At 40.3% G+C, this 24,663-nt stretch overlaps 1 non-coding gene across 1 annotated transcript; it reads right to left on the reverse strand.

Annotated features, from left to right (window-relative positions):
- Positions 1-7,711: 7,711 nt before the first annotated feature.
- Positions 7,712-10,839, reverse strand: LOC104421931. The gene is made up of 7 exons (XR_005546935.1): positions 10,462-10,839; positions 9,759-9,931; positions 9,578-9,669; positions 9,415-9,483; positions 8,672-8,878; positions 8,280-8,405; positions 7,712-8,143 (listed from the first exon to the last, which is right to left on the reverse strand). It is a non-coding gene; the product is annotated as an uncharacterized LOC104421931 (transcript).
- Positions 10,840-24,663: the final 13,824 nt, after the last annotated feature.

Genomic DNA, 24,663 nt, shown 5'->3' on the forward strand with positions numbered 1-24,663 from the left:
ACCCAGTACATTAGCGATGGGTAAGTCTTCTACACCTCTTGTTTCTGCATTGAAGTCCAAAGACAATGCGGAATCCTTGTTTCCACCTTTGAGCAAATTTGTCCAGAAAGACCAAGAGATCCTTAAGCCTAGTGCCGCAGGACCTTCTTCAATTGTCCTAATGGAGTCGATTTTAAAAAATGCCTCCGTGATGTCTGGCTCGTTGGATGAAGATTCTGAGGACGTGGCTAGTGCAATGAGTGGTAGCTTTGAGGAGCTTGAGCCAAATGACTCTCGAGAGCCTGCTATTAATGATGATCATATTGCTGAAATTGAGACAACTCCTATCAAAGAGGATATCCCTCAGGTTCCAGCTCCATCAATCGAGATGACTGCTCTTCCGAAACAGGGACTAGTCGGAGGAGGCCTCCTAAACGCCGGTAGCTCCTCTCCCTCTCTTTATATATATATATATATATAGCTATGATTATAGGAGTTTGGAATATAAGGGGTCTATGTGATCACTTGAGACAAGCGGAGATTAGGAATTTCGTTAGGTCCAATAACTTATGCTGTATTGGGATAATCGAAACTAAAATTTCTTAGGGTGCTTTCGGTCTGGTCTCTGCTGTGTTGTTGCAGGGTTGGAATTGGGAAAGCAATTATAATTATTCCTCTAATGGAAGAATTTGGGTGGGGTGGAATCCTCTGGAAGTTTTGTTTATCGTTAACTCTTCTTCGGATCAAGCTATTCATGGAAAACTTTCTAATGTTAGTTTCGGTAAATGGTTCTTTCTAACGGTGGTTTATGCTGAGCATAGATTTGTCTCTAGACGGCCTTTATGGACCGATCTTATTCATACCAGTTCTCTTCATTCGGTTTCTCCTTGGATTATAGCAGGAGACTTTAATGCGATCCGTGACCCTTTGGATAGGTTGGGCGGTTCTAATGGCTGGATCCCAGCTTTTGATGAGTTCCGTGAGTGTCTCTTTCAAGCTGGTTTAGATGATCTTAGATATACAAGTAACATATTTACTTGGTCTATGTCGATGGGTCCTAACCGTAAGCAAAGGAAAATCGACCGTGTTCTGGTTAATTCATACTAGTCAGCTGAATTCTCCTTCTTTGAAGCTTCATTTTTGGCCCCTGGCATTTCGGACCATTCTTCGATGGTCATTAAGATCCTCCCTGCCCCTAAGTCTTGCAAGCCATTCATGTTCTTCAACTTTTGGCTTACCCACCCGGATTTCTCTAATATGGTTTCTCAAGTTTGGAACTCCTCGCTTAGGGGTACTTCGATGTAATGCTTTGCTCCAGGCTTCGTCTCCTTAAATGTAGATTGAAGCAGCTCAATAAGGAGTTTTTTTCGGATCTCTCCTATAGAATAGTTGAAGCTAGATGGGTGTTATGTGTTACTTAGGAAGCTCTACAGGTTGACCCTTATAATATTCAGCTTGCTGAATTGGAGAAACTTCAGCTCCAGTCTTTTTTAGATTTGCACCTTCAAGAAGAATCTTTTATAGACAGAAATCCCAAGTTTGTTGGCTGAAAGAAGGGAACTCAATACAAAGTTTTTCCATCAATCGGTAAACAAAAGGCATCTTCATAACAGAATTATTTCGCTGTCCAATGGGAACTACACCACTTCAAATCCTTTTGAAGTTTAGAACCTTTTTGTTGATCATTTTCGTGAGCTCTTGGCGTATTCTCCTACAGTTGCTCGGGCTTCTTTGGAAGAGATGCGTGCAGTTCTAAGTCACACCCTCGATGAGGATCAGGTGCGTTTCATCTCTAGCCCTATTTCTGATGCTGAGATTAGAGATACACTCTTCTCTCTTGCAGTGGGTAAAGCCCCTTGCCCCAATGGATATAATGTAGAGTTCTTTAAGCATTCTTGGAAAATAGTTGGACCTTCGATTATTTTGGCAGTTAAAGATTTCTTTACAACAAGCAAGTTGTTGCGGGAGATAAATACGACCATCTTGGCCTTGGTTCCCAAAGTCCCTAATTCTTCTAATGTTAACGATTTTCGGCCAATTGCTTGCTGTAACACTATCTACAAGTGTATCACCAAGCTTATTGCCAACCAACTCTCTCATGTGCTTCCATCTATTATTAGCTTACCCCAAAATGCTTTTATTAAAGGTAGGCATATAAGCGACAATATTTTTCTTGCTCAAGAGCTCTTTTGTGGTTTCCATCTTGATCCTTATCGGCCTAAATGCATGATAAAGGTTGACTTTAAGAAGGCTTATGATACGGTGGATTGGAATTTCATTGATCTTTGGTTGCAAGCTTTTGGTTTCCCCTCGAAGTTTATTGCCCGGATTATGGTCTGCATCCGTACCCTTAAATACTCGGTTTCTATAAATGGGGAGCTCCATGGGTTTTTCTTGAGTGGTAGGGGTATTCGACAAGGTGACCCGATGTCTCCCTACATCTTTACCCTTGTGATGGAAATATTTACCGGCCTCCTGGATATCCAAACTAGGTGTCTTGATTTTCGGTTCTTCTGGCGTTGCAAGCCCTTTAGACTCTCTCATCTTTTCTTTGCTAGTGATGTATTACTCTTTGTTGAAGCTAGCTTGCCGTCCATTGAACTGCTTAAGGATGGGATTGACAAATTTTCTAATTAGAGTGGGCTGGTTCCGAACCTTAGAAAGAGTGAAGTTTTTCTCTCTGGGGGCTCCTCTGATCTTTGGTAGGATATTTTAAATAAACTGGGCTTCCAGATGGGCACTTTCGTTACCTTGGAGTTCCAGTTATCTCTGCAAGATTGAGTAAGGCGGATTGTGTGTCTCTAGTAAATTCAATCACGGCGCGTCTCCTGTCTTGGACTCATAGATTCCTCTTTTTTGTAGGACGCCTTCAACTTATAAGGTCGACACTCCACTCTATCCAAGCCTTTTGGGCCAATTTTTTCTTTCTACCTTGTTCGGTCATTAACTGAATTAAATGTTTCGGCAATTTTTGTGGAAAGGCATGGTGATGGGCCCTAGAGGTGCTAAGGTCTCTTGGTGTGATGTTTGTCTTCCAAAAAAAGAAGAAGGCTTGAGTATTAGAACTCTTCGGGAGAATAATATCGCTTCTATGCTTGCACATTTGGATTCTCTTCTCTGATAAGGAATCCCTTTGGTGCAAATGGATCCATTCTACTTTTTAAAAGCGGAAAAACTTTTCGGTTGTCCCGTGTCCTACTCATTGCTCTTGGGCGTGGAGAAAGATATTAAACCTGCGAGAACATTTCCAGCAATACTTCAAGTGGAATATTGGGAATGGACGATCGGTTTCGTTTTGGTTCGACCCATGGCACCCAAATGGCCCTTTATATAGGATCTTCTCCAAACAAGATATATACCACTCCGGTATCTCTTGACTAGCCACGGTTGTTGAAGGCTTTACCACGCCCATGGACTGGTACATGATCAACATCTTGGTCAATTGGTGGAATCCCCTCCCGGTGTTTAACCAAGAACATGATCGCTTTCATTGGCTGCCCCACCCCTCTGGTCGTTTTTCCTCCGCCTTTGCTTGGGAGTTGATTCAGCCAAAGGGTAATGCTGTCACTTGGGCCTCCTTTATTTGGAGCACTTCCTTGCCCCCAAGATATCAAACTCATCTTTGGCTTATTACTCGCAATCGGCTACCAACTCAGGTGTTGCTTATCTCTCATGGTAGAATTTTGCCTACCAATTGCCCCTTTTGCTCGTGTAGACCGGATTCTGTGGATCACTTGTTCTTTACTTATCACATTTTGAGTACCCTTGTTTCTTTTTGGGCAGCAAAATTTAACCTTGTTTGGCAAACCAAGCAGTGGATGGAGAATCTTGTATGGGCATCCAAGCGGTTTGTGGGTAAAAGCTTTTATCAAACTATGGCTCACTTTAGTTTTGGTGCGATGTGCTACATCATATGGAAAGAGCGTAACAATGTGCTTTTTCGCAATCAAACCATTTTTCTTCCAGCGATGAAGATGCACCTCCAGAAGGCGATTAAAGATAAAGTTATGACATTTAAGCATGTTGCTGACCTTTCAAAGAACAGAAGATTTCAACAGAGCTGGGATCTTCATCCTTCTATCTTTGATTGATGGTAGTTCTTTAGTTTGTTTTTAGTCTTCATTTCTTTCTTTTCGTTGTTTGTTATGTTTGTTGGGAACCACGGTACCCCTACACTTGCTTAGACTCCTGTCTTCTCGAGTGTTTGTTTTTTTGTTGGTGCCGGGCCTCCCCCCCTTGTATTCTTCTTCGCAAAATCTATACTATACTTACCTTTACCAAAAAAAAATAAAAATTGTACAGTTACCAAACGTGTTTCTATTCTTTTTCTATTCTAGGAACAAAAATTGAGTGCAGTTACCAAATGTGTTTCTATTCTTTTTCTATTCCAAGAACATGATTTTTTTACACTTACCAAACGTGTTCTTTTATTCAAAAATTGTTCCTCGGAATAGAAATATTTTTTTCTAATTCTGTCCACTAGAACAATTTTTGAACAGAAACACAAACACGCGCCTTAAAATCCGAGTAATTACGAACAACTCCCGCGGCTTAAAAGCATAATTTCGACTACCCTCCAGTCCTAACATTCAAAGCTCCAATCTCAAATTATCAAATTTCAAACTTGCTACCCAAATAGGTTACAAGATCTAAATCTAGCCTGACACTACAAAGCAAGAACCGAACAAATTGTCAATGCCTCTTCAGACCAAAATTATATATAATTTTCTACTCCATCTAGTTTTCTGGTCTAAATATTTAGTGGTGGGTGCAGTTCGCAAAAAAAAGTGGGCTGCTTACATAGAAAAAGGGGAGAATTACCAAAAAAGGTCATAAACCTATTGCAATTGTTCCAATTCAGTCATAAACTTTTTTTTTTTTTTTTATAGTTAATTTAGTTTGAAACCTTTTACAATTGTGCCAATTTAGTTCATCCGGCCAAAATTGATCGGCCAACGCTGATGTGGACACCGGCCATTCGGCGAAAGCGACATGGCACATATTTTTTTTTTTTTCGAATTTTTAATTATTTTTTTGAATTTTTGAATTTTTTTTCAGCTTCTCCTTCCTCCGGCCGGCCGGTGCTTTGGCTAGAGGTGAGGGTCGCGAGGCCGACCTTGCCCATGGACGGCGAGGTTGGCGTCGCCTTGGCTGGGCGAGGACGACCCTCGCCTTAGATTTGGCGAGGCTCGGCCTTGCCCAACCATGGCGAGGGCCGAGCTCGATCCTCGCCAGATCTGGTGGGGCCTCACCCAGCGACGGTGAGGCTGGCCTCACCAGCAACTTTCGTGAGCACGGCCGGTGCCCCGTTCGCCCTCCATTGTCGAGCTTGCCGAGGACCCGAGGATTTTTCGGCTCGTTTTGCAAAGGGTGGATTGGAGAAGACGATGACCCAACTTGGCTTCCGCAGCAACGAACCACGGAAGTCGGAGTTGCTGGAAACACGGAGCAGCGGGCGAGATCGTCGCCTTGGCTGGGCGAGGCCGACCCTCGCCTTGGATTTGGCGAGGCTCAGCCCCGCCTAGCCATGGCAAGGGTCGATCTCACCAGTGCCGGTGAGCTCGGCCCTCGCCATGGCTAGGCGAGGCCAGCCTCGCCGAGATCTAGCGGGGCCTTGCCGGCACTCACCTCGGCTGGCCAAAGGAAGGAGAAGCTGAAAAAAAAAAAAAAGTAAAAAATTCAAAAATATTTAAAAATTCGAAAAAAGATAAATAAAAAATAAAAAAATTTGCCATGTCGCTTTCGCTAGACAACCGGTGTCCACGTCGGTCTTTGGTCGGCCAATTTTGACCGGATGGACTAAACTGGCACAATTATAAAATATTTAGGACTAAATTGGCTAAAAAAAAGTTTATGACTGAATTGGCACAATTGCAATAGGTTTAGGACTTTTTTGGTAATTCTCCCTAGAAAAAGTCATATTCTGTTTTTGCATCATGCTTTACTTTCCTACAAAGCTGAGAATTGATTATCTCTTAGCTGAGTGATAGTTTTTTTGTTGTCAGCAAAAATCATATAATTACATCAACTGGTTTGTGTATATATTGGAAAAAGCTAAAATTCATGTGCAACAGTTTCTTACTAAGCATGAATTTGAAGTTGGGGATTTTTATAAATGCCATTGTTACGGAGATATTCTTCAAGAACATTACTGTAATTTGATCACCCACAGAGGAAGAACAAAGAATAATTAAATAAATAATCACATCCCTAGTACAAAGATTTATATACTAAAGAATCAGATCCTCCCAATTTAAAACTATCTAAAAATTTACTTTAATTTATGCTACTTTAAGCACAATGTTCAAGAAGACCACATCATGGGATTTCCCAATCCCTAAACCCACCATGCTCCAGCATCGAAATCCTTCTCACAAACCGATTCAAAAAATTGACAAAACCCAAACAAATTTGACAAATTTCGGGCGATCAGCAATTGTGACTGTAACCTCCCTTGGGATTTCACTGCCACTTTCAAACAAGCAGACGATTAACCGCAAAGCACAAACCACGCTAAAAAAAAACAAACAAACAGATTTGAGTTCTTTTACTAGAAGCTGCATAAATGTCTACCGAGTAATTTACTACCGATAGTCAACCCATTACTATTCAACTTAACCCTCGAACAGGCTCACAAAACAACAAAATCTCCGCAAACCCATTCGAGAAAAACCAAATCAATTATCGAGCCGATCACACCATAACAATCATGTCACTGAAGCAACGCTTTCCAAATTAAGATTTTGAAATTTAGAGAACGGAGAGGAAGATGGGGGCTTACTTTAATGCAACAAAAGGATGCTAATATATATATAACAATACCCATGCAATGATTTACAACGAACATCGATCAATTGCAAGTAATTTAAAAATTCTAGAACTTTTTCATGTATGAACCCTAAAATTTCAAATTTAAAATTCTCTCTCAATTCTCAACGAAATTGTGCAAATTATATATGGTTGGAAAGATTTCAACATGTTCAGGATCAATCGAGCAAAAAATCCACACGATAAAATAATGCCCATATTCGGCTCAAAGAGGAAAATCTCAAATTTTTCCTTTAAAAAAAAGATTGGGTTCTACAATCATATATAACTAGCTCTGATACCACTTGTAGAAAATTTATTCACATGAACAAATAATCAATCAAGAAGAAACAGATTCTAGGAATAAAAAAAACAAAAACACATTTGATAAATTTGTATTCGTTTTTTTGTTTCTTTTAATTTTTTAATATTTTTATTTTAATATTTTTTAATTTTCTTTTTTTTTCTTCCTTTGGCCGCTTGTTGGCCTTGGCCATGGTTGGCGATCGACTGGCGAGGCTAAGCCTCTTCCAGCCACTGGTCGCCTGGCGGTGGTCCGGCGAGGACGAGCATCACCGGCGCAAGCGAGGCTCGGCAGCCGACATTCTAGCAAAGTCGCCGGCCCTCGATGGTGTTGTCGGCTCTCGACGATTGGTCGCCAATCATGGCCGAGGCTGGCAACCGGCCAAAGAAAAAAGAAGAAGAAAAGAAAGAAGGGAGATAATTTGTTTCTCCAAATTGTTCTAGAAACAAGAAACATGTTTTTTTTTTTTTTTTTCTTATTTCTGTTCCAAATTTGTTCCCGGAAACAAAAAAATAGATTTGCAACAAAAATGCAAACAAACGCGTTTTTGTTCTTTTTTTGTTCCCCGGAACAAAAAAATAGGAACAAAAAAACAAGAATTCTGTTTATGAACAAAAAATAAAAACGCAAACAAACACACCATAAATGTATATTATTATCTGACTGAAGTCACGATTAGCCAGACCAATGAACTAAAAACACACGCACGGGCGGTCCTTGCAGCACCATTCTACATCAATTTGGGTTTTTTTTTCACGGTTCTGATGCCTTCTGACCTAAACTTAGCAAACAAGGGATATAAAAAGAACAACCGCCGTTCGTTACATTTCAAATTAACTGAACATGCTATGCTGTTCTGATTATTCAAAGACCAGAGTCGTCCAAGGAACAAGAGTATCAGGATTCTCCTTTGCTTCCTTTCAGATTGATCACAGCAAGTTCTTGTTTGATAAATTCTCCAGCGCACATGGGAGGATATTTGCTTGCAAGTGGGGAATCCGCAAAATGGCCTAAAGGCTTCAGCATGGCATCCGTTGCTATGTGAGCAAACAGCTACACACGGCAGATAAAATAAGTCAGACAACATACACATAATTCTGATCATAATTTAAACTGAGCACTGCAAGGTCCATATAAAATTAACACAATTATCCAAATACCGACAGTAGCGGCCCATATTGATACTCACTGTCGAAGATACCCTCCAGAGGCTGCGGTTTTGCTTTGATGCAGCTGCCACAGCATCCATTGTCCGACTTGTTACAACAACTTCATGCATACCGGCTATGCAATCACCAGCAGTTAGCCACTCTATCTGCAGTATAATGCCATTGCACGAGGAAGGCAACATATGTAAATCAATATTGGTAAGGCAGGTAAAGGAACGCCAGGAAATAATATTAGAGTTATTGGCAATGCAAAATGAAAGCGAATGCTTGGAATGATCTTGGAGATATTGACAAAGAAAAATGAAAGTCAAAGATAGCTTGGAAAATAAGAGGAATGACTTTTCTGAATTATTCCTTTTGACATCAATGTCTCTCAGAGTGGATAACAGAGCTTGCCTCTGCATTACCCTACCTGCTTTCCAGTCTGAATAAGAAGACAACCGACAGGAACCTTCACTTCAACCTTTTGTCCATTCCTTAGCCAGATGTTCAAGCCAGGGAATCTACTTCTACCATGAATAGTAAGAAAATTAATGTCGTAGTGATACCCAGCAAACACGGTTCCCTCCTGCCCGTACTGGCGGAGGTTACTTCCTGTCGGGGCAAGAAGAAGTGGTCCCTGTGGAAATCGAAAACCATACTTCATCACATGAAACATTATATAGAACAAGGAATGAACAAAGATGAAGATTTCCGGTTAGAACAAGTGCCCTCGAAGACAGCCAGCAACGCCCATCTCTGCCACAGCACATTCTTAAGTCTTTAACAAAGCCATCAAGGTAATGCAAAAAGCGGTGACTCTGTTTGGTCAGAGGGTAGCAAGTTTGGCAAGAAGTCACTATCAACAATGGTCTCAAAGGTCTTCTGCGTGAGCAACAGCGTGAATAATGATTAATTAAGTCACTATGAGTAACGGGGACACTGTATTGCTTCATGATATCTTTTACATACTTCTACCAAAAAAAAGAACATTCTGTGGATTTACACTGCTAATAAGTGGTAAATGTGGGAAACATCACATTCAAGATTATCCGAGAGGATGCATGATGGAGGAAATACACTCAGACTAGTTTTTCATTTCCAAACTCCAATTTCGATGATGGAGCTGAAGTCGAGCAGAACTTGCAGAAAAATTCAAAGCTATATGATCATCACCTGATTCATCAGAGAAGTGAATGCATCTTTTGGCAAGCCAAAGCCGATTGCTGCCATTTCGGCGACGGTCTACGCACCATATCGGATTACATCAGACAAAAATATTCAACCGATTGCAATGAAAACGAGTATGAACGGATAGAGGATCATGCTGGTGAATCACCTCTACTGCTGATTTCATTTTGTAACCCCAGGCATCCATGGTCTCCTTCCATTCAGGAAAACCATCGGGAATGACAGGCTCGAATTCAGCTCCTGCTTAAGAGACGGGTCAATGAATAACCAGGGCACAGAGGGGAGGACAAAAAGAGAACACAAAGAAGCAAAAAGAGGAGATGGAAGACCTGAAAGCGGGTGTTCGACGGCTGGGGCCTACTCTCCACATGTACCGCCACTTGAGATCCGGGCCCTTTGGGATAGCTGGCCGGACCTCCTCGGGCATTGCCTTCAACTTCTCCTGGATTTCTTCGTCCACCAAGCTCTTGGGAACTTCTATGCCTTCAGGGGTTACTCCAACCTGTCATATCCGCTACTTGAGAATACAGGCTACGGAAAGACTAGTCTCCCGTTGTCAAAAAAAAAAAAAAAAAAAACCTGAAGCTCTTTTTATTATTAACAAATATTAGATTAATACTTTTAGTATAAATTAATTATATGATTTTTTTATTATTTATTTATTTTAAAAATATATATTCAATATATAACGTGTTGAAACGTTTCGAAATTTTTATTTTTAGAAATGACGTGTCGTATCGAGTGTTACGTGTTCATGTCTGTGCTACATAGTGCATGGCTAAGAAAACATACTCGGATTGAGCTTTTTTTTTTGTTTTGTTTTCTTTAGTACTCATTAAGTTGAACAAGAAAAGTTGATGGTTGAAGGCAAGGAGGACAAATGCGAAAAGCAAAGACGTCTCCAAAGACATGACGCTCTAAAATAACATGAACGTTGTCGATGACTTGTGTGAGCAAGCTAAGCTAGAGATGGTAAGCGAAAGGAAGCCGAAGAAGAAGAAGAAGAAGAGAGAGGGGGAAGGGGGGGTGGACCTGGTAATGGGAGTGAGGACGCTCTTGGAAGCGCTTGAAGTGAGGAGGGGCGTCGAAGTACTTCTCCATCATGTCGATGAAGCGGTCGTTGTCGAGGGCGGAGCACCTGGGATCCTTCACCATCAGGGCCCCCGTCTCCCTCAGGATCCGGCTCACCTCCCCGCACAGCCCCATCAGCGATGCCCCCAGTTGGTCTGCCACCTCCTCCGGGCGGGAGCTGCTCAGGGCGGGCGAGATCTCCAGGTACGGAGACAGATCGATCACCGGCACTTCCATTTTCCGATCCTCAAATGTTAGTGGTAACTCGAGAGATCGCGAAGATATGAATGAGTGAATGACGGAGTTGGGAGATAAAAAGAAGAAGAAGGACAATGAAGATAAGGTGCGATCTGCACATAAGAAGAGAGTGGTCTCGTGGAACTCGTGCAGAGAGAGTGGGGTACGCGTTGTTGGGTACAGGGTACCCTGCGAGCGCAAAATTCCGCCATTAAAAATATAAAATGGAAATTTGTATGGGGGGAGTGGCGGGAGAGGAGAGGCGTTTCCTTTCCCCGTTAGAAAAGAAAAATCCCTTCATCCTCGTCACCATGCACTCTTCCCTTCCCCTTTTTCTTTTTACCTTTCATTACGGCACGCCATCGCCTTCCTTCGAGAGGGACGATGAGATTATGATCTTTTGACAACAATCCCTTCCTTGTTAAACCCCGGTGACCATCCCCATCTAATAACACAACCACGGTGAAATAAAAAAATCAACTGAATATTTTGGATTGTAAAAAAATATAATCCTACCACTTTAAGATATTATCGAAAACCCTCCTAATACGCCCTCTTTCTTGCTTCGTATCTCATGGCTCCTTTAACAAACCGAATTGCCTTATGTTTGTGTTGCTTCCATCACCGCCCACTCCACCCTACGCACTTCCACCTATATCCTCCTTGCCGACAACTCCAGATCCAATCATGTCCTCCCGGCACCATTTGCCCCTTCTATCACATGTCAATCGCTGCTCACCCCTCCCTACCTCCCTCCTCCCTAGCCATATCTCATAGCATCTCGACGGGAATAACAATTGTTTGGTGGGTAGCGTCGTTGGCAACAAGAAAAGCAACAATGGAGGAGGAGTAGGATTAAATTAGGAGAAACCAATAGCAATGAATCAAAAGAGATTGACAATGTGAATGGTTGAGATGGACAGTTGGGTCTAGTAGAGGATGTAGAAAATTTATTCAGATAAATAACTAATCAATCAAGAAGAAACGGATCCATATATGATTGTAAAATACCAAGATTAATAAACACGGCGGAATTAAAGCGTATCTGTTTGAGCCATTGCTTCACTTAAAGAAAATAGATCAATCTAATAACCAGTGATATATTGGAATGTCATATCTTTCTCTCTATGACCTATTTCAGTATAGCAACTTTCAATGGGATTAAAGTAACTGATAGGTATAACATATCGTTTTATAGGCTTGAGAGGGGACTTAGCAAACCCTAATCAATAGCGTGTCTACTGAACCCTTCCCATTACGAGCTTCAATCAAACACAATTGTCTACACTTTGCTGCTCAACCAGGCCGTTATTAATAGATGCCAATACCCAATTCAATCAAATCACTTTAGGGTTCAACAAATATTGGAATATCCATTAACCCGATTATTTAAAATAGAAAATCAATTAATTAATGTAAGCCAATATTATAGGAAATTTCCAACATTCTCCCACTTGGCTACATTAATTAACTTATTTTATTTTGAAAAATATTTTATATTGAAAACGACACTATCGGGTTAATAACTGAAAATTTTGTTTTATGTGGCCACAATTTAAAAAAATAATATTCCAATAACGGCATCTCAAAACCAATCAAATCCTATATAACCTTAGTATAGGACTATGGAGATCAATGTATTAAGAAAATGTCACAACACAAGACCTTCCATAATCATATATAATAAACATTATGTTTTCATGGATCATGGGCCTAGTAGTGTAGTAAGAAATAATGCTAACATGTGATCAAAATATACACCATTTCTTATCGATCCTCAATGCAATTTCTTAACGACATGAAACTACATTAGCGCAATTTCTAAACAACATGAAATTGCATGACTATGTCACAATCCAACATGAGATTTCATAATTAGTGACATCTAGTCATCTTTAAACTAAAATTTGTTTAAATATACTGTTTTATATTTCCATAGAATCAATAACAACAATTATCAAAATAAATGCTTTAATAAACATCATAAAAGCATTATCAATCTGTATATAACTATAATATCCAGAAATACAAATTATATAATGCCCACTAACAAAAGAAATCAAAAGAATCTACGACACCCATATTCTTTATATGTTCTTTAAACAAAATGAGTCGTAAGCGTTTTTATTAGAAGATCGGACAATATGGATTCAGTTCTAATATTCTTAATCACAATGTCTTCCTTTTTGACTAAGTCATTAACAGTATAATATTTGATCCAATTAACATTTCAACTATGGCATTGTTGTTATTTATAGTAAAAGTAACTGTTTGCCACACGTAATGCAATAAGATCAATTATGGGCAATAGGTATTTCAACAAAAATAATTAGTACATTATAAACTCCCCTTGGGCAGAGTGTATAATGCACCACTATTTTTCATAGCATGAAGTTTATAAAGCAACAATAAGGAGAATTACATATAATTGTTAATGATCTATCCCATTTGGGCAGACAAATTATTTAAATTATACATCTCCATGATATCAATATATAGAGACGATAAAGGAGAATTGCATATAATCTTCAAGGATCAATCCCATTTGGACAGACAAATACTTTAAATTATATATCTCCATTATCTCAACATAAAAGGGAATTACATATTACTATAAAAAATTTATCTACTTTAAGTAGATAAACATTTTGAGTCACATATCCCCATCATTCATCTCTAATATATCAATATAGATGGGAATTACATATAACTTTAAAAAATTTATCCCCTTTGGGCAGATAAATCTTTTTGAGTCATAAATCCCCATCTTTTAGTTTTGGAATTTATCTTCATGCAATTTTCAAATTAATATACACAATAACCGCCTTTGGGCAGGTAATTGTGTATAATAATTTTTATCAATAAGGAACTTCAACAATTTACAAACTTTAACAATTTGTAAATAATGTTCCATTTAATCAATGCCCAAAACTTCATCAAACAATATGAAACACTTTATGACATGTGCTTCCCAAGATCATATTGCATTTATCAATCATCAATTTTTGCCACATTTTTTTTTTTTAAATGGGGGTCAAAAAAATAGTTTTAGTCCAAATCCACAATTAACCCAACAAAAGAAAGGATAGGTGCATCTAGCACTTCGGTTAGTGTGTTTCGTATTTAAGTTTAAATTACTTGTGCACCAAATATCAAACAAAGACACCCGGCAGGAACTACAATCTTTACAAGAAAAAGAATGGCACCCAAGCTACATACTCGACCTCAACTAAAACAGAATGAAGAACACTCTAAGCAAGCACCGTAACCAATTACTTCAGACAGGAAAACAACTCACCATTCCATCACCTTTAGTCAATAGGTTCTCATGTTTAAATTAATAAATAAAAGTCCCACCAGCAATCTTAAGCACTCATGTCAAATCCCAAGTACATATAAGCAAGAGACCAATACAAAATAGCAAATAGAAAAATGAACGTTGATTCTGTAGCAAGAATTGCAATATGTTATGAAAGAAAGCATTATTTAGCCTCCATATATAATGGCCAATTGCAACAATAAATCAACCTTAGCTGCTGCAATATCTACAATAACCCTGCCGTGCTATCTAAAATAGACCAAAAAGCAGCTTAACACTGGAGACTCCGATAAAAGACAATACAATTGGAGTGAACGGATCATGGCCTTGCTCTATCATCACCAAGGATCTAAAATTACCATCTTGAAATAGCTCCAAAATCCAATCTTGAATAATAATAATAATAATAATAATAATAATAATAATAATAATAATAATAATAATAATAATAATAATAATAATAATAATAATAATAATAGAAATTTCACGAGTCCACAATTCATCTTATGGACCCTCCTCCGTGTATACATCGAAAAACGAGACGAACGACCACCTCACGATAGGGAGAAACGGAGAATCAAGGAAGAGTTCTCCATCATCATCACAATCACGATCACCAACCATACACCCAAAGACAAGTCCAATACAAAATCTTGCTACCAAAAAATTCTACATCCATATCCCTATACAACATGTCAACAACACCACATAGCCTGCTTTCCACAACGGTTTCCTTCAATCAAGAAACAATTCTACCCATCATCTAAGGGCGTGCATGGTTGTGTTTATTTTTTCTGTTTATGAAAAAAAAATTGTTTTTTGGTTACCGGAACAAAATTGGAACGAAAATAAGAAACAGAAAAAAAGTTATTTTTTTTGTTCCAGAAACACTTTTTGAAGGCCCGAAAAGAACAAAAACACGAAAATCTTGTTTCTTTTTTGTTTCTCGCTTTCGTGCCCTACGCCCTCTCAAGTCCCTCCCTTTTCTAGTGTCTCTCACAGGTTCTCCATCGAGCGATCCGGCGCCTCCCAACTCATTATTCTCTCTGGTGCCGACAACTGCTGCTCCTTCACCGGCTGAAGCTTCTGATTCGAGGTAAGTTTCATCCTTCACCAGCTGCTGCTCCTCCTTCATCGTTTGACGAGGGCTTCAACGAGAGCCACCCCTCACACATCCGGGCAATGGCTGCTCGGGGTTCGAGCATGACAGCTCGCTTGAGCCAGCGCATGCCCAGATTTGCGAGACGCTCGCTCAAGCGAGCCCTTGTGCTCGAGCCCTGAGCGAGTGTTGCTCGCCCAGATCTGCGGCGGCATCTACTTGCCCGAGCGAGCAGAGCAGCGACTATTGCTTGGGGCTCAAGTGCGATGGCTCGCTCGAGCCAGTGCTTGCCCAGATCTGCGCGACGCTTGCTCGAGCGAGCGTTGCGAGCAGAGCAGCAGCGCTCTGCTCGCTCAAGTTGACGCTCGCTTGAGTGAGCATCATCGCTTCCGCTCGCTTTCCTCACTCAAGCAAGCATCTCTGCTTTGCTCGCTCGACCGAGCATCGCGAGCAGAGCAGCAACACTCTACTCGCAAGAGCGAGCGTCGCCGCTTTGCTCGCTCGAGCAGTTTGCTGCTTTGCTCGCTCGAGTGAGCATCGCGAGCAGAGTAGCAACGCTTTGCTCGCTCAAGCAGTTCACTCTTTGCCCGCTTGAGTGAGCGTCGCTGCTCTGCTCACTCGAGTGACTCGGCGGTAAATTTATTTAGACTATGCTGAGGAACCATGAGCTCATCCAAAATCACCATGAGAGCTATCTTTTTGACAGGAGGGACTCTAGTTGAGAAACTTACGAGGAAACACCAAGGACCGGAGCCACTTTTAAGAACTTCTTTATGTGTTTGAACGTAAGAACCAAGGGTAATGCTGCCTTGTGTTGGATGAATTTCATGGTTGCATATTATATCTAGCATTACAATGAAATGCTCAGGCTGATCATTTGGATTTCACAGCTCAAAGACGGGTTGGAGAGAGTAGTTGTTTAGGTTCATTTGGAGAAAGATTGAACTTTTCACATTTCCTTTTATTGTAGTGTTTGAAATATGACCTATATTTTGACATGGTAGGTTTCTCACAATGCTCTTTATTTTATTTTGAGCATTCTGTTTCATTGATCATTGATAGTAATAGTACTATGTAGTTCTTGTAGCTCAAAATTCAACGTATGATATGTTTTATACAAGTTAGTTCAAGAATTGTCAATTTTATCATTATAGTCTTCTCCGCTTGCATATCTTGAGAATGATTTTGTGTATGGCATGTATAGTATTATGTTATTGATTTAACTCATAACTCATATGTTGCTCAACCGGTCAAAGTTTAAATGGCATATGAGAGATAGACATTCAAAGGCAAAGTGGACCGAGTCTATAACCAACCTATTTATCGGTTTGTTGGTGGATGAGGTCAAAAGGGAAATCGCACCTCTCCTACTTTCAACAAAGCAGGGTGAAGGAATATACAAACTGAATTCGTTAGACAGACAAGATGCCAATATAGCATGGTCCAGCTGAGAAACAAGGTAAACAAACTGAGAAAACAGTATAGCAGTTTTCAGAAACTTATGTCTCAATCTAGATTTAGTTGGGATAATGTGAATAAAAGAGTTGTTGTCGATGATCCAAGTATATGAGAATCTCACATCAAGGTATCTTTTTAACTTTTTGGTCATTTTGTTGTCATTATATATGTAAATTTTAAAATGTATGATTATATTGCTGAAATGTCATTATGTGAAAATTGTAGGAGAATGTTGAGTGGGCAAAATTCAAGAAGGATAGATTTCCTCAGTATCCCGAGCTATGTATTGTATTTGGTGATACATATGCTACTGGGGAATATGCCATAGGAAATGCTCAAGATTTGACGGTGTCGGAGGAAGATGACAATGGTGATGGCAATGTAGGCGGTGACAACAGTGGTGGCAATGCATATGGTGATAATGGTGGTGGCCATACAGATGACTTCAGTGAACACCACATTGATGAGAGAGTCTTTACATCAGACAACGCTGCAACTTCAACTCGTGGAAAGCACAAATTGGATAGGACTCCACATACTAAGAGGAGAAGGAAGAGTAACCAAACCAGTATTGATGACACTTGTAAAGCCATACAAGAATTTTTGAAAGTTAGGTCAAGTTAATCTAGTAGTGGCTCGCGGCCTCTGGGGTTACGCCATCACCCTGTAGACCCTTTCTTCGTATCTACTGTGATGGTATTCTAATTAGTATGCCTGAGATAGAGCAAGATGTTTATAATAAAGCAGTGGAACGAGCATGCGATAGTGCCTCATGGAGGGTGGCTTTCATTAAATCCTCACCTGGAAGGAGAAATGGACTTCTTGATCATCTTTAGTAGATGTTTGGAAATATATTATGGATTGAATGGGGTTTCATTAGACTGTATAACTTATGTTATCCATTAATATTTTGTTTTTAAAGATATTAGTGTTGAGACTCTTGGTACTTATATGTAATGGTATCTTCTATTGAGACTATGACTTATGTTATTGACTGTTATTGGATATATTTTCAAAATCTATATTGATGTATTTATATTTTTGTGATGGTATATGTACTATGGAAGAGGGATCAAATAGTATATCTAGTGAACAGGTAGAACCAATTGAACAATTCTTGGATGATGATGATCTTCACGTATTGCTAGCGTGGTTGTGCACGGTTGCGATTGACGTGTCCGTGCATACAAGAGAACCCATTAGGGACAGTAAATTATTAGGATCCGAATGGATAATGGAGATTGTTTATGGACATTCAGATATGATATATGAAGCCTTTAGGATGGAGAGACATGTTTTTTTTGAATTTATGTGATTTAATGAGGGTAAGGGGTTGGTTGAAAGATAGTCAATTTGTTCAAATAGATGAACAAATTGGGATATTCTTATCTTTGGTTTGTCACGGTAGCTCAAATAGAGATTTATGTGAGAGATTTCAACATTCTGGAGAAACGATCAGCAAGTATTTCAACAAAGTGTTGAAAGCAATTATCAAACTTTCAAAAGAGATAATCAAACCACCGTCCTTTGATGTCATCCCACAAGAAATTCTTATGTATCCTAGCCATAAACGCTACTTCAAGGTATGATTTCTATATCGACTTTATACCGTCAAATACATGTAGTTCATAATCTTATATAATTTTAGATTGGTAATAAATTGACAGGATTGCGTAGGTGCTATGGATGACACCCATATAAATGCTATTATCTCAGTGTCTCAGTAGGTTCGATTTAAAGGCAGGAGAGGGACTACCACCTAGAATGTGTTGTGTGCTTGTTCATTTGATATGAAATTTACTTTTGTGTATGTTGGATGGGAAGGATTTGCAAACGATTGTCGAGTACTTTCGGCAAAGACTCAAAACTCCTTAATTGCAATTTCCCCGACCACCACCTGGTATTTACTTTGTTTACATAGACATTTGTGATTATATTATGGTTGAATATCACAACAAATTTATATATATATATATATATATATATCATGTTGTAGGGAAATACTACGTGGTAGATTCTGGTTATGCAGCACTTCCGGGATTTTTAACTCCATTTAGAAAGGAACGGTATCATCTCAGCGAGTATAGAGGGAGTAGGAGACGGCCAAGAACAGCAAAAGAGTTGTTCAACTATAAGCACTCTTCACTAAAAAATGTAATTGAGGGGGCATTTGGGGCATTAAAGAATCGCTTCACCATTTTGAGACATATGCCTCAATTTACAATTCGAAGCAAGCACTTGTTGTAATTGCATGTTATGCTCTTCATAATTACATTCGTGATCAAGATAGGATGGACATAAATGTTTCCATATATGAAGATCCGGAGTATCCATTTGGACCTACAGAAGTGGAGGTTGCGGATGATACATCGCATGAGCAGCATCCGGGATAAACATGCTTAGGATAAGTATTGCAAATAAAATGGCAAGGGATCACAATATGCGTGAGATTTGTTGACTTTGTGTTTCCAACTTTTGTAATATTGATTTTAAGTATTCACTGTGATGAAGTTGAACAATGAACTATATTGCTTCATTATTGTGATGTCATGTATGGAAGGGTCCATGTTGAGATGTATAAGATACTCTTCTTTTGCTAGTTCTTATTGTACGAACTTTACTTATAAAATTTTCTTTTAAGTATGCACATATGACCATGTTGAAAATATTTTCCTTAACTCACCATGATCAAAATTAAATTGATGAGCATTTCATGAGAATGAGAATTCAATACCAAGTTTATACTTTATAAAAAATTAAAATAAAAAATGCACTCGAGAAAAATTTGATACAAACTTTACTTACAAAATTTTGTACCAAGTATGCACATATGGTCATGTTCATAATGTTTGTCTTCACTCATCATGAAAAAAATTAAATTAATGAGCATTTCATGCGAATGAGAATTCAATATCAAGTTTACACTTTAAAAAAAAAAAGAGCACTTTTTGAAAAATTTGAAACGGAAATTTTGTACAGTTTCAAGAAGAAATTTACTGTCACTTTCTCTCTATTTTGGGCGATTTTTCACTGCTCCCGGCTTCGTTGAGTGGTTGATTCCTATTGATTTTCTTGATGATTGGGGCTGATTTTTGGTGAGAATGGTTGTCTGTGGACCGCCTTTAGACCCTTGTGGAGCTTGATTCGTATTGTCTCAAGTTTGGGGAACATGGAAGGCCGCGACTAGGGTTCTCGCTTTCCGGTTTGTCTTTGTAACCGACGCTACCGGTCGTTGGGCTTTGTAGGGCTTTGATTGGTAGGTAAAGCTATGTGTTGGTAGCCAGCATTGTCTTTTCCTCCCAAATCGTGACTAAACACCCGGTATGGCTTGATTGTCGACTTTTGAAATCTTGGCTACGGTTTCTAGTTCTTTTGTGCTTCGTTACTGCTGCTATTGGGTATGGCTTCTTCCTTGAACCCTACAAATCGTATGGGCCGACCTTTTGAGAAATTCCAAGTTGGGAATAGGCGTAGTAGAAGCCGCCTTAGATTCGGCTCTTGTGGCCTTGCTGTGGCTTGGCCTGATGCCCAAAAACCAAATATGCAGAAGCCCCCCCAACCCGATCCTGGGCTAGTGTTGCTAAACTTTCGGCGAAGGGCTATGAACTTAGCTAAATCCCCCCAACTTCTGTTGGGAAAAATGCTGTTGTCCACCTTTCTGAGGATGTTATGCATGTTGCTGATCCGAAATGGAACCACTGTCTAGTGGGTTACTTTGTTGGCAAGTGAGTTCCTTTCAAAATGATTGAATCGGTACTTAAGGATACTTGGGGATCTCATTTAACGGAAGTGCTAGCTAACGATGAAGGATTCTATTTCTTCTTTATTCCGAATCATGATTATCGCAGGAAAATTCTCGATGAAGGCCCGCTAACGGTGGATAAAGTACCACTATCCTTAAACAATGGCACCCCACTCTTGAGTTGAGGAAGTATCTCGCAATCCTCTCGTGCCCTTTGGATTCACATGAAGAACATCTCATTCGCTTATTGGTCGCTCCCGGTATTAGCCAAATAGCAAGTGCGGTGGGTTGACCGTTGTATGTAGACCCTTTTACTGAAAAATGAGACAACTATCCTATGCAAGGGTATGCGTTGAAGTGTTCGCTAAGCTGGAAAGATGTGAAACAAAGTGGAAGTCTTCTTGAATGGCGAATCCTTCATTGTCCCCATCTTCTACGAGTGGAGACCGATCTCCTGTCCCAAGTGCCATGTGTTTGGCCATAAATGTGAAAGAGTAGAAGTCCCGATTCCCCCTGCTGTGGATTCTTAGGTGCCTATTGTTGCTGAAGTCCCGGTCCCTCCTGCTGTGGAGTCTCGTACTCCTACTGTTGTTGAGCCTTCTTCGAATACTCAAGTTCTTGTGGCCCAAAGTGACCAGCATGAAGGATAGAAGCAAGTGACCCACAAGAAAAAGAAACAACAACCCAGTACATTAGCGATGGGTAAGTCTTCTACACCTCTTGTTTCTGCATTGAAGTCCAAAGACAATGCGGAATCCTTATTTCCACCTTTGAGCAAATCTATTCAGAAAGACCAAGAGATCTTTAAGCCTAGTGCTGCAGGACCTTCTTCTTCGATTGTCCTAATGGAGCTGATTTTAAAAAAATGCCTCTGTGATGTCTGGCTCGTTGGATGAAGATTCTAAGGACGTGGCTAGTGTAATGAGTAGTAGCTTTGAGGAGCTTGAGCCAAACGACTCTCGAGAGCCTGCTATTAATGATAATCGTATTGCTGAAATTGAGACAACTCCTATCAAAGAGGATATCCCTCAGGTTCCAGCTCCATCAATCAAGGTGACTGCTCTTCCGAAACAGGGGACTAGTCGAAGGAGGCCCCTAAATGCCGGTAGCTCCTCTCCCTCTTATATATAGCTATGATTGTAGGAGTTTGGAATATAAGGGGTCTATGTGATCACTTGAGAGAAGCGGAGATTAGGAATTTCGTTAGGTCCAATAACTTATGCTTTGTATTGGGATAGTTGAAACTAAAATTTCCTAAGGTGCTTTCGGTTCGGTCTCCGTTGTGTTGTTGCCGAGTTGGAATTGGGAAAGCAATTATAATTATTCCTATAATGGAAGAATTTGGGTGGGGTGGAATCCTCTCCGGAAGTTTCGTTTATCGTTAACTCTTCTTCGGATCAAGCTATTCATGGAAAGCTTTCTAATGTTAGTTCTGGTAAATGGTTCTTTCTCACGGTGGTTTATGCTGAGCATAGATTTGTCTCTAGACGGCCTTTATGGACCGATCTTATTCAGACCAGTTCTCTTCATTTGCTTTCTCCTTGGATTATAGCAGAGACTTTAATGCGATCCGTGACCCTTTGGATAGGTTGGGCGGTTCTAATGGCTGGATCCCAGCTTTTGATGAGTTCCGTGAGTGTCTCTTTCAAGTTGGTTTTGATGATCTCAGATATACGGGTAACAGATTTACTTGGTCTACGTTGATGGGTCCTAACCGTAAGCAAAGGAAAATCGATCGTGTTATGGTTAATTCATGCTGGTCAACTGAATTCTCCTTCTCTGAAGCTTCGTTTTTAGCCCCTGGCATTTCGAACCATTCTCCAATGGTCATTAAGATCCTCCCTGCCCCTAAGTCTTGCAAGCCATTCATGTTCGTCGACTTTTGGCTTACCCACCCGAATTTCTCTAATATGGTTTCTCAAGTTTGGAACTCCTCGCTTAGGGGTACTCGATGTTTATGCTTTGCTCCGTGCTTCGTCTCCTTAAATGTAGATTGAAGCAGCTCAATAAGGAGTTTTTTTCGGATCTCTCCTATAGAACTACTGAAGCTAGACAGGTGTTATGTGTTACTCAAGAAGCTCTCCAGTTGACCCTTATAATATTCAGCTTGCTGAATTAGAGAAACTTCAGCTCCAGTCTTTTTTAGATTTGCTCCTTCAAGAAGAATCATTTTATAGACAGGAATCCCGAGTTCGTTGGCTGAAAGAAGGGGAACTCAATACAAAGTTTTTCCATCAATCGGTAAACAAAAGGCATCTTCATAACATAATTATTTCGCTGTCCAATGGGAACTACACCACTTCAAATCCTTCGAAGTTCGAACCTTTTGTTGATCATTTTCGTGAGCTCTTGGCGTATTCTCCTCCGCTTGCTCGGCCTTCTTTGGAAGAGATGCGTGCGGTTCTAAGTCACACCTCGATGAGGATCGTGTGTTTCATCTCTAGCCCTATTTCGATGCTGAGATTAGAGATACGCTCTTCTCTCTTGCAAAGGTGGGTAAAGCCCCGGCCCCGATGGATATAATGTAGAGTTCTTTAAGCATTCTTGGAAAATAGTTGGACCTCGGTTATTTTGGCAACTAAAGATTTCTTTACAACGGCAAGTTGTTGTGGGAGATAAATACGACCATCTTGGCCTTGGTTCCCAAAGTCCCTAATGCTTCTAATGTTAACGATTTTTCGGCCAATTGCTTGCCGTAACACCATCTACAAGTGTATCACCAAGCTTATTGCCAACCGGCTCTCTCATGTGCTTCCCTCTATTATTAGCTTACCCCAAAATGCTTTTGTTAAAGGTAGGCATATAAGCAACAATATTTTTCTTGCTCAAGAGCTCTTTGGTAGTTTCCACCTTGATCCTTATTGGCCTAAATGCGTGATAAAGGTTGACTTTAAGAAGGCTTATGATACGGTGGATTGGAATATCATTGATCTTTGCTTGCAAGCTTTTTGGTTTCCCTCGGAGTTTATTGCCCGGATTATGGTCTGCATACGTACCCCTAAATACTCGGTTTCTATAAATGGGGAGCTCCATGGGTTTTTCTCGAGTGGTAGGGGTATTCAACAAGGTGACCCGATGTCTCCTTACATCTTTACCCTTGTGATGGAAATATTTATCGGCCTCTTGGATATCCAAACTAGGCGTCCCGATTTTCGGTTCTTCCGGCGTTGCAAGCCCTCTAGACTCTCTCATCTTTTCTTTGCTGATGATGTATTACTCTTTGCTAAAGCTAGCTTGCCGTCCATTGAATTGCTTAAGGATGGGATCGACAAATTTTCTAATTGGAGTGGGCTTGTTCCGAACCTTAGAAAGAGTGAATTTTTTTCTCTCGGGGGTTCCTATGATCTTTGGCAGATATTTTAAATAAACTGGGCTTCCAGGATGGGCACCCTTCCTTTTTTGTTACCTTGGAGTTCCAGTTATCTCTGCAAGATTGGGTAAGGTGGATTGTGTGTCTCGGTAAATTCAATCACGGCGCGTCTCCCGCCTTGGACTCATAGATTCCTCTCTTTGCGGGATGCCTTCAACTTATAAGGTCGGTACTCCACTTTATCCAAGCCTTTTGGGCCAACGTTTTCTTTATACCTTGTTCGGTCATTAACCGAATTGAACAAATGTTTCGGCAATTTTTTGGAAAGGCCCAAAGATGGGCCCCGGAGGTGCTAAGGTCTCTTGGTGTGATGTTTTCTTCCAAAAGAAGAAGGAGGCTTGGGTATTAGAACTCTTCGGGAGAATAATATCGCTTCTATGCTTAAGCACATTTGGATTCTCTTCTTCGATAAGGAATCCCTTTGGTGCAAATGGATCCATTCTACTTTTTTAAAGAGGGAAAACTTTTGGGTTGTCCCGTGTCCTACTCATTGCTCTTGGGCGTGGAGAAAGATATTAAACCTCGCGAGAACATTTCCAGCAATACTTCAAGTGGAATATTGGGAATGGACGACAGCTTTCATTTTGGTTCGACCCATGGCACCCAAATGGCCCTTTATACGGAACTTCTCCAACCAAGATAAATACCACTCCAAAGATCTCCGACTAGCGACGGTTCTTGAAGGCTTTACCACACCCATGGGCTGGTACGTGATCAACATCTTGGCCAATTGGTGGAATCCCCTCCCGGTGTTTAACCAAGAAGATGATCGCTTTCATTGGCTGCCCCACCCCTCTGGTCGTTTTTCCTCTGCCTCTGCTTGGGAGTTGATTCGGCCAAAGGGCAATGTTGTCACTTGGGCCTCCTTTCTTTGGAGCACGTCCTTGCCCCCAAGATATCAAACTCATCTCTAGCTTATTACTCGCAACCGGCTACAA

This window comes from Eucalyptus grandis, chromosome 10 (assembly GCF_016545825.1).
Source record: "Eucalyptus grandis isolate ANBG69807.140 chromosome 10, ASM1654582v1, whole genome shotgun sequence".
Classification (NCBI taxonomy): domain Eukaryota; kingdom Viridiplantae; phylum Streptophyta; class Magnoliopsida; order Myrtales; family Myrtaceae; genus Eucalyptus; species Eucalyptus grandis.